This window comes from Tamandua tetradactyla (genome assembly GCF_023851605.1).
Source record: "Tamandua tetradactyla isolate mTamTet1 chromosome 18 unlocalized genomic scaffold, mTamTet1.pri SUPER_18_unloc_1, whole genome shotgun sequence".
NCBI classification, from domain to species: Eukaryota; Metazoa; Chordata; class Mammalia; order Pilosa; family Myrmecophagidae; genus Tamandua; species Tamandua tetradactyla.
In genome coordinates, this window is record NW_027518250.1 from 2,452,825 (window position 1) to 2,468,178 (window position 15,354).

The 15,354-nt window shown below is 37.9% G+C and overlaps 1 protein-coding gene and 1 pseudogene across 14 annotated transcripts in view; both read right to left on the reverse strand.

Annotated features, from left to right (window-relative positions):
- Positions 1-5,313: 5,313 nt before the first annotated feature.
- Positions 5,314-15,354, reverse strand: part of LOC143672863 (uncharacterized) — a 43,444-nt gene continuing 33,403 nt past the window's right edge. For 12 of the 14 annotated variants that reach the window (XR_013170073.1, XM_077147328.1, XM_077147337.1 and 9 more), the window contains one exon: positions 5,314-7,476. The gene's annotated coding sequence lies outside the window, so the exon portion shown is untranslated. Of the gene's footprint in view, positions 7,477-8,361; positions 8,689-15,354 lie in introns of those variants that run through there. The other 2 variants (XR_013170071.1, XR_013170072.1) reach the window with 2 other exon arrangements.
- LOC143672853 (coiled-coil domain-containing protein 122 pseudogene) lies at positions 13,623-14,192 on the reverse strand (annotated as a pseudogene).

A 15,354-nucleotide genomic window follows, 5' to 3' on the forward strand; every position in this document is an offset into this window, starting at 1 on the left:
GTGATTTTTCTGCTCTGACTTGTTGATATGGTGTATTACATTAATGATTTTCTTATGTTGAACCATCCTTGCATACCTGGGATGAATCCTACTTGGTCATGATGTATAATTCTTTTAATGTGTTGCTGGATTCGATTTGCTAGAATTTGTTGAGGATTTTTGCATCTATATTCATTAGAGAGATTGGTCTGTAGTTTTCTTTTTTTGTAATATCTTTGCCTGGTTTTGGTATGAGAGTGATGTTGGCTTCATAGAATGAATTAGGTAGCTTTCCCTACACTTCAATTTTTTTGAAGAGTTTGAGCAGGGTTGGTACTAATTCTTTCTGAAATGTTTGATAGAATTCACATGTGAAGCCATCTGGTCCTGGACTTTTCTTTTTGGGAAGCTTTTGAATGACTGATTCAATTTCTTCATTGTGATTGGTTTGTTGAGGTCATCTATTTCTTCTTGAGTCAAAGTTGGTTGTTCATACCTTTCTAGGAACTTGTCCATTTCATCTACATTGTTGTATTTATTAGCATAGAGTTGTTCATAGTATCCTGTTATTACCTCCTTTATTTCTGTGAGGTCAGTGGTTATGTCTCCTCTTCTATTTCTGATCCTATTTATTTGCATCCTCTCCTTCTTCTTTTTGTCAATTTTGCTAAGGGCCCATCAATCTTGTTGATTTTCTCATAGAACCAACTTCTGGTCTTATTGATTTTCTCTATTGTTTTCATGTTCTCAATTTCATTTATTTCTGCTCTAATCTTTGTTATTTCTTTCCTTTTGCTTGCTTTGGGGTTAGTTTGCTGTTCTTTCTCCAGTTCTTCCAAGTGGACAGTTAATTGCCGAATTTTTGCCCTTTCTTCTTTTTTGATATAGGCATTTAGGGCAATAAATTTCCCTCTTAGCACTGCCTTTGCTGCGTCCATAGGTTTTGATATGTTGTGTTTTCATTTTCATTTGCCTCGAGATATTTACTAATTTCTCTTGTCATTTCTTCCTTGACCCACTGGTTGTTTAAGAGTGTGTTGTTGCCTCCACGTATTTGTGAATTTTCTGGCACTCTGCCTATTGTTGATTTCCACTTCATTCCTTTATGATCTGAGAAAGTGTTGTGTATGATTTCAATCTTTTTAAATTTGTTGAGACTTGCTTTGCGACACAGAATATGGTCTACCTTTGAGAATGATCCATGAGCACTTGAGAAAAAGGTGTATCCTGCTGTTGTGGGGTGTAATGTCCTATAAATGTCTGTTAAGTCTAGCTCATTTATTGTAAAATTCAAATTCTCTGTTTCTTTATTGATCCTCTGTCTAGATGTTCTGTCCATTGATGAGAGTGGGGAATTGAAGTCTCCAACTATTATGGTAGATGTGTCTATTTCCCATTTCAGTATTCGTAGTGTATTCCTCACGTATTTTGGGGAATTCTGATTCGGTGTGTAAATATTTATGATTGTTATGTTTTCTTGTTTAATTGTTCCTTTTATTAGTAGATAGTATCCTTCTTTGTCTCTTTTAACTGTTTTAAGTCCACTGAAATGACTGGAGTCATGTCGCCACCTAATCTAGCAAAGCAAAAACGCTTGATTAAATCACACCTGCAGGGAGAGGATCTGACTCCGGTCTGAAACATACAGTACAGGATGGGGATTATTCTGCCTTTTGGAAATGGGATTGAAATTAGAACACAGCTTATCTAGGGGACATGCGTCCCTTCAAATCAGCACATTTCACCGTTTGGACCCTAAAAAGGACCTGTTTCTCCCCTGTGCAAAACACATTCATTCCAGAACAGTCTCAGGGAACCTCAGAGCACTTCACTAACAACAGACATGACATACAAAGTGAGAAATGAACAAAGTCCTTCCAAGTTCGTTATGGCATGGTCTCTGAACGGCAAAATTACCCTCTGCCTTGACTTCTAACAACCCAAGACATGTCATTTGCTGCCAACATACGAAGGAGGAACAGTCCTGGGATACACATATGCTGTCCGATAGGGTGGAGGGAACACAGGGGACACAGGACCCAAGCAGATTCGAAAATCTGCAGGACAAGTCCATCGATGTTCAGTCTGACAGTCATGTCCGTGGGCCTCTTGAAAGCAGCAGGCCCACCTTGAACAAAGGCCTCTGCACAGCTCTGCCTCTCAACAAAGGGAACCTTCTGGGACACTGGGGAGAACACCTTTTTCTTGGCACCACCTCTCCCAGCACGGGGCGGCACCAGGCTCTGTGCCATCTCTGCGGCACATGCTCACCCCACCATGTGTGGCAGTCAGGCTCTCCCCAAACCCCAGGGAATGTGCTCCCTCTCTGCAAGCCTGAGGCAGAACGATGCTTCCACTGCCACCAGGTGGAAGGCCCATCCTTGGCCTTTGGGGCAAACTTACCCTTCTCCACGGGCTTGGGTGTGTCCTCTCCTCGCCTGAGGCTTCTTGACTTCAGAACTCAGCCTCCAAGCTTTTGCCTCTGAACTCAGTTTTCTTCCATGCTGTCCCTCCTCTGAACCCCACAGTCCAGACTGGCAGTGGCTCCCTTTCTACAGGTCCCACAGCCCTCTCATTGGCTTTCAAGGCAATAGCCTTGGATCATACCCATCAGACAGACAGCATGTCCACAAATCCTCCCTGGAGAACTCCAGGCCCAATCCTGGCTTTCTCAGAAAACACTGACTGCTTCCGTCCTCACAGGGTGCACTATTCTCTGGTGTCTGCCTTCCGGGAAGCCCACACTTTCCCAGAACATCAACTTCTGGTTTCTTGCTAGCCAAGAGTTCAGGCCTCAGCTTATCTCTCCCCGGTCACATCTGACGATAATGTCAGGAGAAACCAGGCTGCACTTTTGACATTTCATGGGGAGATCTCTCATGCTAAATATCCAAGTTCATGGCATTTGAAATTTACCTTCCAGACAAAGCCACTCGTCCATTCCACCCGACTAAATGCTATAGGAAAACAAGGATCGCCTTTCTTCGAGTTTGCAATCGCACATGCCTCTTTTCTGTCTACGGCCTCATCAGAGGTATCTTTTGAGGCCACATTTCTACCAACAGTTTCTTCAGAGCATTCCAGGCCTCCTCTGTCAAGGTTCTCACAATCAGCCCACATCCTTCCCTCATCCATTTCAAAAGCCATTTCAACTTCTTTGGTGTTTGCAAACTGCAGCAGCAGCACCCCACTCTCTGGCACCAACATCGGTTCTGGTTTGCCAGCTGCAGGAATGCAATACACCAGAAATGGAATGGTTTTTCAAAAGGCGAATTCAATAATCCTATATGGAAATATGACTGATTTTTAATCAACACTGTAGGAGTATATCAGATCATTTCTAGTTTTTATTCTTACAAGTATTGTTGAGCTTGACATCCTTTTTCCTGGTGAACATATACAGTAGGATTTTTCTAGAGTACGTAAGCTAGGGATTGGAACTGCTGGATACAGAATGAATATATTCACTTTAAGTGTAATGCCCACCTCCTTCTCCAGGGTACTGTGCCAATTCATACTGCGGTTTGCCTTGTGAAGTTCCTGTTATGACATTACACCAAACTATCACTCTCTGGGTAGAGTCAGCCTTCTTACTCTTTGACAACTTGTTGGGTATATAAATTCATAATTCATGATACGAAATTACACCTGCCAGATCACTAATAAGAAATGAATATGCATGGTCGGTATTTGAACTTTACCTTTGAAAAATGTCTGATCTGTTTTTTGCCCATTTTCCATTTTAATTATTTACTTTATGAAATAACTTGTATGATGTTCAACTTCAAAAACTATTTGCTGATTTCTGAATGTGTGATGAGCATATTTTCAAGTACAATGGGGATGAAACATTAATGAAAATAGAGAGAAATACTTATCCTAGGGCTTATATGAGAGGACATAGAGACACAATAATATATATATAAGCAGGGTGGCAATGGCAGCTCAGTGGCAGAGTTCTCACCTGCCATGCCAGAGACTCGGGTTCGCTTCCTGGTACCTGCCCATTCGGGGGGAAATATATATATATATATATATATATATATCAGCAATTTATGTTACATTAGATGTGAGAATGGGTTTGGAGAAAAATAAAGTGGAGGAGGGAAGACATGAAGTTCTGGATGTGAGGAGTGCAACTTTAAATGGGGTATCATGAAGTCCTTATCATAGGAAAATTAAGGAAAGTTTCAACTATTTATGCATTCTAAATGCCTGCCTATTTCAGTTATATGTGTTACAAATATCATCTGTCACTTTTGGTCCATCTCTTATGTCTTTATTAGGTGTGAAACGTAATACACATCTGCATAAAACTCTTATGGAATATGGCATTACAAGTGCTAAATAATTTTTAATATTATAAACTAAGTCAAGAAATAGAACATGATTGGCTCTGTAAAAACTTGTATTTACTATTTTTGCCTGATCACAACTTCTTTATGCTGAAATTTCACCACTCCTTAATATTCATGTCATTTGATCTTTGCTTTTCCTTATATTTCATGACTAACATACGAATTTCTAAAAATGCAGTTGAATTTTGTCTGTTTCTGACCTTTACATAAATGTAACCATATAGGCATATTCTTTTGTTTAGTATGTTTCTAAACATTTAACAAGTTTTTCTGTAGCTGCCTAATATTCCATAAAGAATATCACTGTTTCTCCCATCTACTGTTAATAAACCAATGTTTGGCAATTATAAAAAATAATGCCCTAAGTATTATTTTATGCATCCTAGAGGGTATAATCATGACTTTTTCCAGATTATACAGTTAGGAAAAGCATTGAATGACTATATGGTATGCATAACTTTTAAAAATTATTGTTTAGGGCATTCAGATATTTTAATTCTTCTGTGTCAATTTTGGTAAGGTTTTTTTTGTTTTTATTTTCCTGTTTTTACATGTACACAAAAACATACATTCTTTACATACAAACATTCCATACATGGTGTACAATCAATGGCTCACAGTATCATCATATGGTTGTGTATTCATTACATGATCATTTTTTTGAAAATTTGCATCACTCCAGCAAAAGAAAGAAAAAGAAAAACTCACAAATGCCACACCCCTTACTTCTCTCTCTGACCATTAGTATTTCAATTTACTGAATTTACTTTAACCTTTGTTCCCCCTATTGTTTATTTTTCATCCATATTTTTTACTCGTCTGTCCATACCCTTGATAAAAGGAGCATCAGACACAAGGTTTTCACAATCACAGTCACATTGCAAAAGTTATATCATTATACAATTATCTTCAAGAAACATGGCTACTGGAACACAGATCTACAGTTTAAGGACCTTTCCTCTACTCTACTCATAAACTAAAAAGGGGATATCTACATAATGTGTAAGAATAACCTCCAGGATAACCTCTTGACTCTGTTTGAAATCTCTCAGCCAGTGACACTTAATTTTGTCTCATTTCTCTATTCCCCCTTTTAGTCACAAAGGTTTTCTCAATTCTTTGATGCCAAGTCCCAGCCCATCCCAGGATTTCTGTCTCATGTTGCCAGGAAGGTTTATATCCCTGGGACTCACATACCAAGTAGTGGGGGGAGGGCAGTGAATTCTATTGCCATGTTGACTTAGAGAGAGGCCACATCTGAGCAACAAAAGGGTTTCTCTGGGGGTGACCCTTAGACCTATTTTAACTAGGCTTAGCCTATCCTTTCAAGGATAAGTTTCTTTGGGGCAAACCCTAAGATCAAAGTCTTGGCCTATTGATTTGGTTGTCCCCACTGCTTGTGAGAATATCAGGAATTTTTCAAATGGGGAAGTTGAATTTTCCCCCTTTCTCCCCATTCCATCCATTCCAAGGGGTCTTTGTGAATACTTCTTTATTCACTGTTCATATCACTCTGGGATTTATCGGGGCATCACACTAACCTGGACAAACCAACAAAATCTCATGCCCTATTCAAGGTTCCATGTACTTATGGTGTTCAATTAAATTGACCATACAAGTTAAATTAGGAAGTGCACTAGTCAAAATATAAACTTTGCACCAAATAAACATTTCTCCCTTTAGTCTCACACAGAAGTTGAAGTTATAAAATATGAATGACTATCTATTTTCAACTCCCTCAATACTGACATTCCTTTGTTCTTCCTCATGCAAAAACATTTTTTTAATTTGTACATTTAGTCACTATTATTGTACACTCTAGGCATTCCTAAATTATACCATCTCAGACTTTATCATCTACATTTTCTCCTGATTTCATATGTGCCCCCAGCCCTTCTCCCTCTATCATTCTCACATTCAGCTTCATTCAGTGTACTTGTATTATTGTGCTACAATCAGGTAGCATTGTGCTATCCATTCTGAATTTTTACCACCAATCCTGTTGCACAATCTGTATCCCTTCAGCCCCAATTACCCAATCTCTACCCTATTTCTACCCCCTAATAACCTATGCATAACTTCATTTTAACCTGCTAATATCATCCTGACTTCAAGTGGCTCTACCAGTTTATATTTCCACCATCACTGCATGAGGGTCTCCCATATTCTACCTCTCACCAGCACTTGGCATTGCTGGATTCGTTAATCTCATCTCTTGGGTAGCTCCCTGTTTTATTTCACATTTACCTCAAAATTAATGAGACTGAACATGTATTCAAGGCCATTCAGATTTCACTGAAAGTTCCAGTTCATACTCTTTTGCTCATTTTTACTTGGGTTGCCTACCTTTTTCACACATTCACTTACAGAAGTTCTTTATAATTTCAGGATGCTTATCCTTTCTAGGCTACTTGAACCCATTCTGCCACTCTGTGGCTTTTCTTTTCACCTATTTAATGATAGCTTATATGAACAAAGTTCTTAATTTTAACATAGCCAAGCCTATTCTTTTGGTGCTTTTTGTATCTTTTGGCCTTCTAAAAATAATTCTGGAAAATAAAGGTGTTCACTTCAGAGTTAACTTTCTGAAGTCTCCTTCCATCTGCAGGATTCTGTCTGGCACTGCTCAGTAACCTACCTGGGTAACTCTAGTTTGAGAATTGTTCCTCTAACAACCACAGCCCTTTTCTTTGTTTCAACTTCAAAACCACCTCTGGTTTGAAATGGGAACAACTGAGAACTTAGGTCAGCTAAATGAGCCTTTTGGTTTCCAAAAGTGGAAGAAGACAAAGCTTCCAAGGCAGCAACGTGAAGGTCTCATGTAAACTTCCCATTGCTTTCAAACACTCCAGTCCTAAGAATGTTCAGTTACTTTAGACTCCTGAAAGAAAAGACTAAATATTTAACTAAATATTTAACATAAACTCTAAATAAAGTATACAGGTGTAAAGGCAAAATTTAAAGGAAATATCTTCTATAGAGAGGTATACAGGTAAGTCATGCAAACATGCTCACCCACTAAGACAAGGTGGCTGTAGTTCTCTAGCATCACATCTCTGTACAGGGTCCTCTGGGCAGGTCCCAGGAGCTACCACTCCTCCTGGGTTAACTCCATAGTGATGTTCTTGAATGATACTGTCTGTAACAAGACATCTCTGTTCAATCTGAAGGTCATACTTAGGTTTTATAGAAAATATACAAGAAATCTATTCTTATACTATTTACTCTAAACAGCATAAAGCAAATGATTGTAAGGGATGCCTATTCTAGACTTAATTTTATCTTATACTCTGTAGGAACTCAATTACAAAAAAATGCTTTTACCATATTATTCACTTGGATGTATTTATGAGTTATGTACATGTATTCTCAATAAATATATTAGAAAAGTTATGTTTTTTAACTCTTATTTTTCTAGCTCATATAAAATATAAACAAACTTCCTACAATCTTCATTCCAAATCCCAACAGATTTCCTCTGGCATACTCTACGTCAGGGGTCAGGAACTTCTGTATGGGCCCATGGGCCAATTCCAGCTTGCCACTATTTTAATATAAATAGAGTTTTATTGGAACAGGGTGATGCCCAATCATTTACAAAAGAGCAGAGCTGAACTGTCCCATCAGAGACTGTATGACTCTTCAAGCTGAAAATATTTACTATCTGACTCTTTACAGAAAAAATGTGCCAATCCTTGGACCATACAATCCAATTCAAAGAAGGGCTGTCTGGTTACATTAAAATCACAACAAATAAAATATTTCATATAGAGTTATCTGTAGACTGAAAAAAAAGGACGTAAAATGATGTACCATGTGAACACTAATGAAAAGAAAGTTGATGTGGGTTACATTATTATCAAAACAGTAGGTTTTAAAGTAAGAAAGAATTATGAAAAATAAAGAGGAACAGTTTATAATGATAAAATGTTCCCTTCAACAAGATAAAGCAAAGTTAAATTTGCATGTAACTTTCCCAAATATATAAAAAAGAAGCTGACATAAATAAAGTAGACAAATCCACAGTTTTTTGTGATTTTAATACAACTCTCTAATTCATGTAAAATGTAGACTAAAATAATTAATAAGGATAGAGAACAGGGGTTAGCAAACTACAATATAAAGGAAAAATCTGGCCTGTCACCTGTTTTGTAAGTAAAATTGTACTGGAACACAGACACGTTCACTCCTTTATGTATTATCTATGGCTGCTATAGTGCTTCAATTGCAGAGTTCATTAGCTCCAACTGAGACCAATCCTTGGAAGAAGTAAGCATTCTAACTTGTGAAATCACAAGTCAATATATTATTATTGTTGAGCCCACTAATTGTCTGCCATTTGTTTTAGAATCTAGTAAACAAAAATGAGAAATAAAGGAAAGTATGAAGACAATGTGTCACTAAATAAGAGGTTCAATAAGGAGATTCTGAAAAAGAACCAGCTCATTGGGCTCTCACCTGATCCAAATGGCAGAGTGAAAAAGTTTCAGGGCTGACTCCCCAAAGAAGCTTTGAACAACTAGTAAGAACTTGCAGAAATGTGGTTCTCAAAACTCCAAAAAAAAAGTTAAAGGACTGCAGTAATAGGGTTTCTGCCAAATCAAGAAAGACTACTTGTGGTGCCCTGGCTGGTCCCTTTCCCTCCCTTACTGGCCTGCCATGGAAGAGACCTGCACTCCCAGTGTGGATCCCTGACCCTCATTTCAGAAGGAATGGAGTAACACTTGTGCTCATGCAGGCAGCATGTGTGACTGGCCTAATCTGTCTGTTGGTGGCCTGAGGGATTTCTGTCACAGAACCTATCCTATGTACAGAAGTTCCCACAGAACATTATGGGAGGCAGTCAATGTTGCCTCTTAGGAAAAGATATCGCTGGCTTGGACATACAGAGCAGTGCCTGGGACTGAAGAATCTGTTTCCTATAGAACAGAGGACACTGCTATCCTGTAAAAGGAGAATTCCTAGGGTCAAATATGCATGCCCCAGACCAGACACCCATGCAGAAAGGACCTAGGAGGTCCCTATGCTTTGGCTTGGAGTTATTCTCTAAACACTCTGTGGATGGATAAACTCTAATGGAGAGCACCCAAACAGATCAATCTGCAAAGATTAGGAGGGGGATTTTCATTTTTCCTTTCTTTCTTAGCTCCTGGCATTCAATGAAACTTCTGACATAAAACTAGCTAGATACAAACATAAGGAATATATGTTCAGGGTCTAAATTCCAGCAATAACAGCTTAAAATAAACCAAAATGTCCAAGTTACAACAAAAGATTTTTTTAAATACAAAGAAACAAGAAGTTATGGTCAAGTCAAAGGAGAAGATTGGAAACCATCAATGAGGAGATCAGACCTGGGTATTCCAGATGAAGACTTTAAAGAGAAGTAATGGTTGAAAACTTCTGAGATTTAATGAATATACATCCAAGATGCTCAATGAACTTCAACCAGGATAAACATAAATAAACTGAAACTGCACAACATTACAATGAAAATGTTGACTTACAAATATAAAGAGAGAATTCAGAAAGCCAAAAGACAGAAGCAACATGCCACATACAGGGGAGCCTCAAGAAGATTACGAGCTGATATTTTATCAGAAGGCTTAGATGCAAGAGGGCAGTGGGAGGACATATTTCAAAAATCATAACCAAAAAAATTTCCAACAAAGAAATCTATAACTGACAAAATTATCTTTCAAACACAAGGAATTATTGGATATGTGAGGGTAGTTCAGTGGCAGAATTCTCACTTTCCATGCAGGAGACCCGGGTTCATTTTCTGGACCATGCACTTCCCCAAACAAACAAACAAAAGCAACCAAGAAAAATTTAAACAAATGATGCTGCAACAGTGGGATACTCACATGGAAAAAGAATGAAATGGGACCCCCACCATACAGCACACACACATATACACAGACAAATGAGGGATTACGACATCCCTAGATAAGGAAAAGGTGAAGATTTTATTACTACTAGACCAACTCTACAAGAATTACTAAAGGGAGGTCTGTACATTGTAAGAAAAGGACACTAGAAAATTGAGTGAAGCCACACATGATGAACTGAAGATTTCTGGTAAAGAAAATAATAAAGTAAATACAAACACAAGACTTTTACAGATTTAGGATGTTAAATTTAAGTCACTAGGTAGCCACAAAGAAAATATCGGAGAATATGCAAAATGCGGAGACAAGAAACAGAGTGCACATTACCAAGGTTGAGGAGTGAATGCAGAATGAGTGTAGGGTGTCTGCTTGGGTAAAGGACAGTTTTATAACTGGATGGTGATGAGGGTCCTGCAACACTGTGAATGTGTTACTCCCACTGACTGCTATGCTTGGGAAGGATGGGGAGATTCATGTTGTACATATGTTTCACAATTTAAAAAAAGAAAGAGAAAGGAGGAATCAAAGAGATAATGACAATTAAATGCATACATGATATTGGATGGGATCTAAGTATAGAGGAGAAAAGGCTCAAAAGGATATTATTGGGACATCAGAGAAAATTTGAGCGTATACTATAAGCTTCATATCAATGTTGAATTTCTTGAACTTCACAACTGAGCTTAAAGTGATCATATAAGTGAATATCCTTGTTCAAAGGAAATGTACATGGAGGTCTTATGTGTCCAAGTAGTAGCATGTTTGCAACTTGCACTTAGATGTTCAGAAACATAGATAGATAGATAGATAGATAGATAGATAGATAGATAGATAGATAGATAGATAGATAGATAGATAGATGGATGACTGGATGGATGGATGGATGATAGGTGACAGAGAGACTGATGTGGCACAGGTGATAAAATGCTAACATTTGTGGATCTGTCTGGGTGTCTGTGGTGCGGAAGGGGTTTGCTGGACTTCTCTGCATGGTGTTTGTACTCTTTCTGTAGCTGTCCTCTAATTTTGAGATTATTTGAAAAGAAAAAATAAAAAGAAAAGAAAAGAAAGAAACCTGAAACTATAGAAAGGAAAAATATAATAACCAAAATGAAACATTCATTGTTGTGTCCCCCTAAAGGGACACAACAGCGAATATGAGCAGAAATCAGGAAAAATAAGGAAACTTGTATAAAGGCAAACTGAGAATAATCAATGTGAGAAGCAATGAACAGAGTCTTAAAGACCTCTTGGAAACCAACATACATATAATGGGAATTGCAGAAGTGGAAGAGAGAAAGATATGAAGGTATTGAAAATGGTTGTAAACTGTTGGGCATGGATGAGGCAGAGATCACATGTCCACTGCAGAGATACAGCAATGCTGTCTCTGTGGAAATAGGCACTTGATGTCCTGGAAAGACTAAAGCATTGCAAAGATGCTTGAGTGTGGGGCTGAAGAAGGCCTTGAGAAACATTGTAACTTTTGACTCATCCCAGCACAGGAAAGCAGATGGTTCAGCCCTGCTTCCTCCTTCCCCATTCTTTAGTTACATTTTTGTTACTTTCTTTACCTTGCAGCCCTATAAAATAACAGTGATGAACCTCTTGGGGTCTTTCAGTCTCCATCAGAGCTCAGAGTTCCACCTGCCCCCAGCTTTAACTGTATCTTTGTCTCTCATCTTTCTTTCTTAATTCCCTATCATCTCCCTTCAGTCCCCACACTGAGCCATGCTGGTTGCAGCAGTTTTCTGCTTTTTTACTAATGGCCATTCTAGTGGGTGTCAGATGATATCACACTGTGGTTTGTTTTTATTTAAATATTTTATTAACGAATCTTCATGCACATATATTCCATACATGGTGTACAATCAATGGCTCCCAATAGTATCACATAGTGTGTATTTAACACCATGATCATTTTTCAGAACATTTGCATCACTCCAGAAAAATATAAAAAGAAAAACTTGTACATCCCATACCCTAACCTTTCCCTCTCACTGACAACTAGTATTTCCATCTACCCAATTTATTTTACCCCTTCCTGCCCCATTATTCATTTCTTTAAAACATATTATTTTACTCATCTGTCCATACTCTGGATAAAAGGAGCATCGGACTCAAGGCTCTCACAATCACACAGTCACCCTGTAAAAGATATCTTCAGGTAGCTGGGTGGAGAACGGATTAGAAAGAAGCAAGAGTGGAAGCAGAGGACCAGTGAGAAGGCTTTCACAGCAATCCTAATAAAACAGGACAATGGGCAGGAGGTGGAAAGTTGAGTGGAGACAGAGAGATGTTATCAGTACATTTACTGAATGTAGAAGGGTGAACTGTGGTGTATACCTACAGTGGACTGCTGTGTGACTACAGAAAGGAATGAAATCATGAGGCATGCAACAAGGTAACCATGAGGACATTATGGTGAGCAAAATATGTCTGAAACTAAAGGACAAATAGTATATGGCCTCTTTGACAAAATACTTTTAAGAAAATTGGGGCCTAGATTGGAAGTTCTTACAGCAGTCACATTTATTCCTGAGCTTTAAGTGTTATATCTAAATTCTGAGATGCTGCATTATATGTGCATGACCTGGTATTTCCTTTGAACTTTGGTACCTGTGTGACACCCAAGACTCAGAGTTGGAGTTCTACAACTCTGAAAATCAGCATTGAAACCTACAACAACTGTTAAAGAAGCCAAAAAACTGATCAGGAAAATGAAATTAATCAGGTTGATACCAAGGTAATCAAAATACAAGGTAAAGGATGACACTGCCTGTATTTTGTATGAGACTGTGCTGATTTGAAAGAATACATGCAGCCTAGAAAAGACATGTTTTTCAAATAATCAATAAAATTTTATTGATACCTTCTGATTAAAAGAGAAGTGAGTTAAATATCTGAAGCACGGAACAAAGAACAGCATTTTTGTAAATTTCAATATTCAGGGGCTCAAGTGATGGTGGTTCTAAAAAAATAAGTTCAAATAAAAAGTTTGAAATAGATGAAATTTTTAATATATTGACAATTTAAATCACAGAAAAATCAATTTATCCTTTTCTTCTAAAAGTTTTACTCCATATGGTGGTGAAGTTGACAAAGTTATAAATAGGCACTCCTGAGTACAATATATTGTGCATACTCAAAACATGCATGTCGCCTTTCACTATTCTCCAGTAAGCATTCTGATTGTCTATCTACTGCTATTAGTAGTAGGGTTCAGAAGAATTTTAATAAACAGATTCTGATTTTGAAAAAGAGCAAATATATCCCTCATCCAGACAGGATTCTGATAGTGGACCCTGGTTGCTAAGAATCCAAAGGAATTTCTCACATTCTGTCCCATAATTGAGTTGGCAGAGTCTGTGCTCCCCTTTGCCCTATGACAATGTTATTCTTTCATTTCAATGCGTTTTCTTAGTTCAGCTGCAGTTTTTTCAAGTCGTTCAATGTTCCATTGCCACTGTCTTCTATTTGACTGAAGCTTGCTCACCTGACAACGCAAACGCTTAAGAATTGCATCATATCTCTTATGTTGTACCTCTATTTCTTTTCTTAATTTTTCATGTAACTTTTTTCTTCCTCAAGAAAACAAGCTTTTTCAGTGATAGATTCTTTTACAGTTAAAATTTTATCATTTAGCTTCGTAATGTCTTCCTGTACTTGTTCTATTCGGTTTCCTTCTGGATTTTGGAGATCTTGCATAAGTTCCTCTTTCATCATCTTTAGTTTTTTAACAAGATCTTGTTTTTCCCGGAGTTCAGACATAAATGACCATTTGCTCTCTACTTCTCCAAAACTATCTTTATATGCTTTTATTTTTGCATAATATGCATTATGTCTTATCATTTGTTCCTCAAAATCTTCTTGGGTTGTTCCAATGTCAAATTTAAGCTTTACATTTTCTGTATGTAAGGCTTTGATTTGAGTTTCAAGGCTTTCACATTGGCGTTGGGTATTCTCTATGGCAGCATCTTGATGATAAATTTGCTTTTCTGTTTCTTTATTTTCGTCAGAGACAGATGCTATTTGTTTTTCAAGCTCTTGAAGTTCATTCTTACTTTTTCTCTCCCTAAAACGCGATTCTCGGGTGTAGCTCCATGTAGAAAAGACATGTTTTAATCCTGTTCCCATTTTGTAAAGGCACTGTTCCTTCTAATCCCTATTCAGTATTATATTTTTTGAAACTCTAATTAGACAATCTCCCTGGAGATGTGACTCAATCAAGAGTGATGATTAAGCTGCATTAGGTGATGATACATCTCTACCCATTTTTGTGGGTCTTGATTAGTTTATGGGAATCCTATAAAAGAGGAAACATTTTGGAGGAAGCTAGAGATTCAGAGAGAGCAGAGCAGAATGACATGGCCACAAGAAGCAGAGTTCACCATGTAGTAACCTTTGGAAATGTGGAAGGAAAATGCCTCCTAGGAAGCTTCATGAAACAGGAAGCTAGGACAGGAAGCTAGCAAATGACACTGTGCTCACCATGTGCCCTTCCACTTGAGAGCGAAATCCTGAAATTACTCTGCCTTCTTGAACCAAGGGATCTTTCCCTGGATGCCTCTGATTGGACATTTCTATAGATTTGTTTTAACTGGGACATTTTCTATGCCTTAGACCTGGAAATGAGCAAATTAGTAAATTTCCCTTTTGAAAAGCCATTCCGTTTCTGGTATATTGCATTCCAGCAGCTAGTAAAATGGAACAGAGACCAAAGGAAGAGAGGATTATTTTGTCCAAATCTTGAAATCGGCATACACTGTAACTCAATCTGTCTGGTCAGTTCAGTTAAAAAACCTCAACACATAGAGTCTAGAATTAGGAACAAGGTCTTGCAATTCTATATAACCTAATGTAATACCCGGATACCTTCCAGAGTATGTTGGCCAGATACTTAAAAAGTATTGGCAAAGTTTCTGGAGGGAATGGATAAAAAATATGGAACAATTAAACTTTTCTACCTCGTACTTTCTCAAACATTAGCAACTTGATCTTGAGCCTTGCTCTAAAGAAACTTATTTCTATAATGGAGGAGCTAAGCCTACCTATAATAATGCCTAAGAGTTACTTCCAGAGAAACTCTTTTGTTGCTCAGATGTGGCCTCTCTCTATAAACCCAA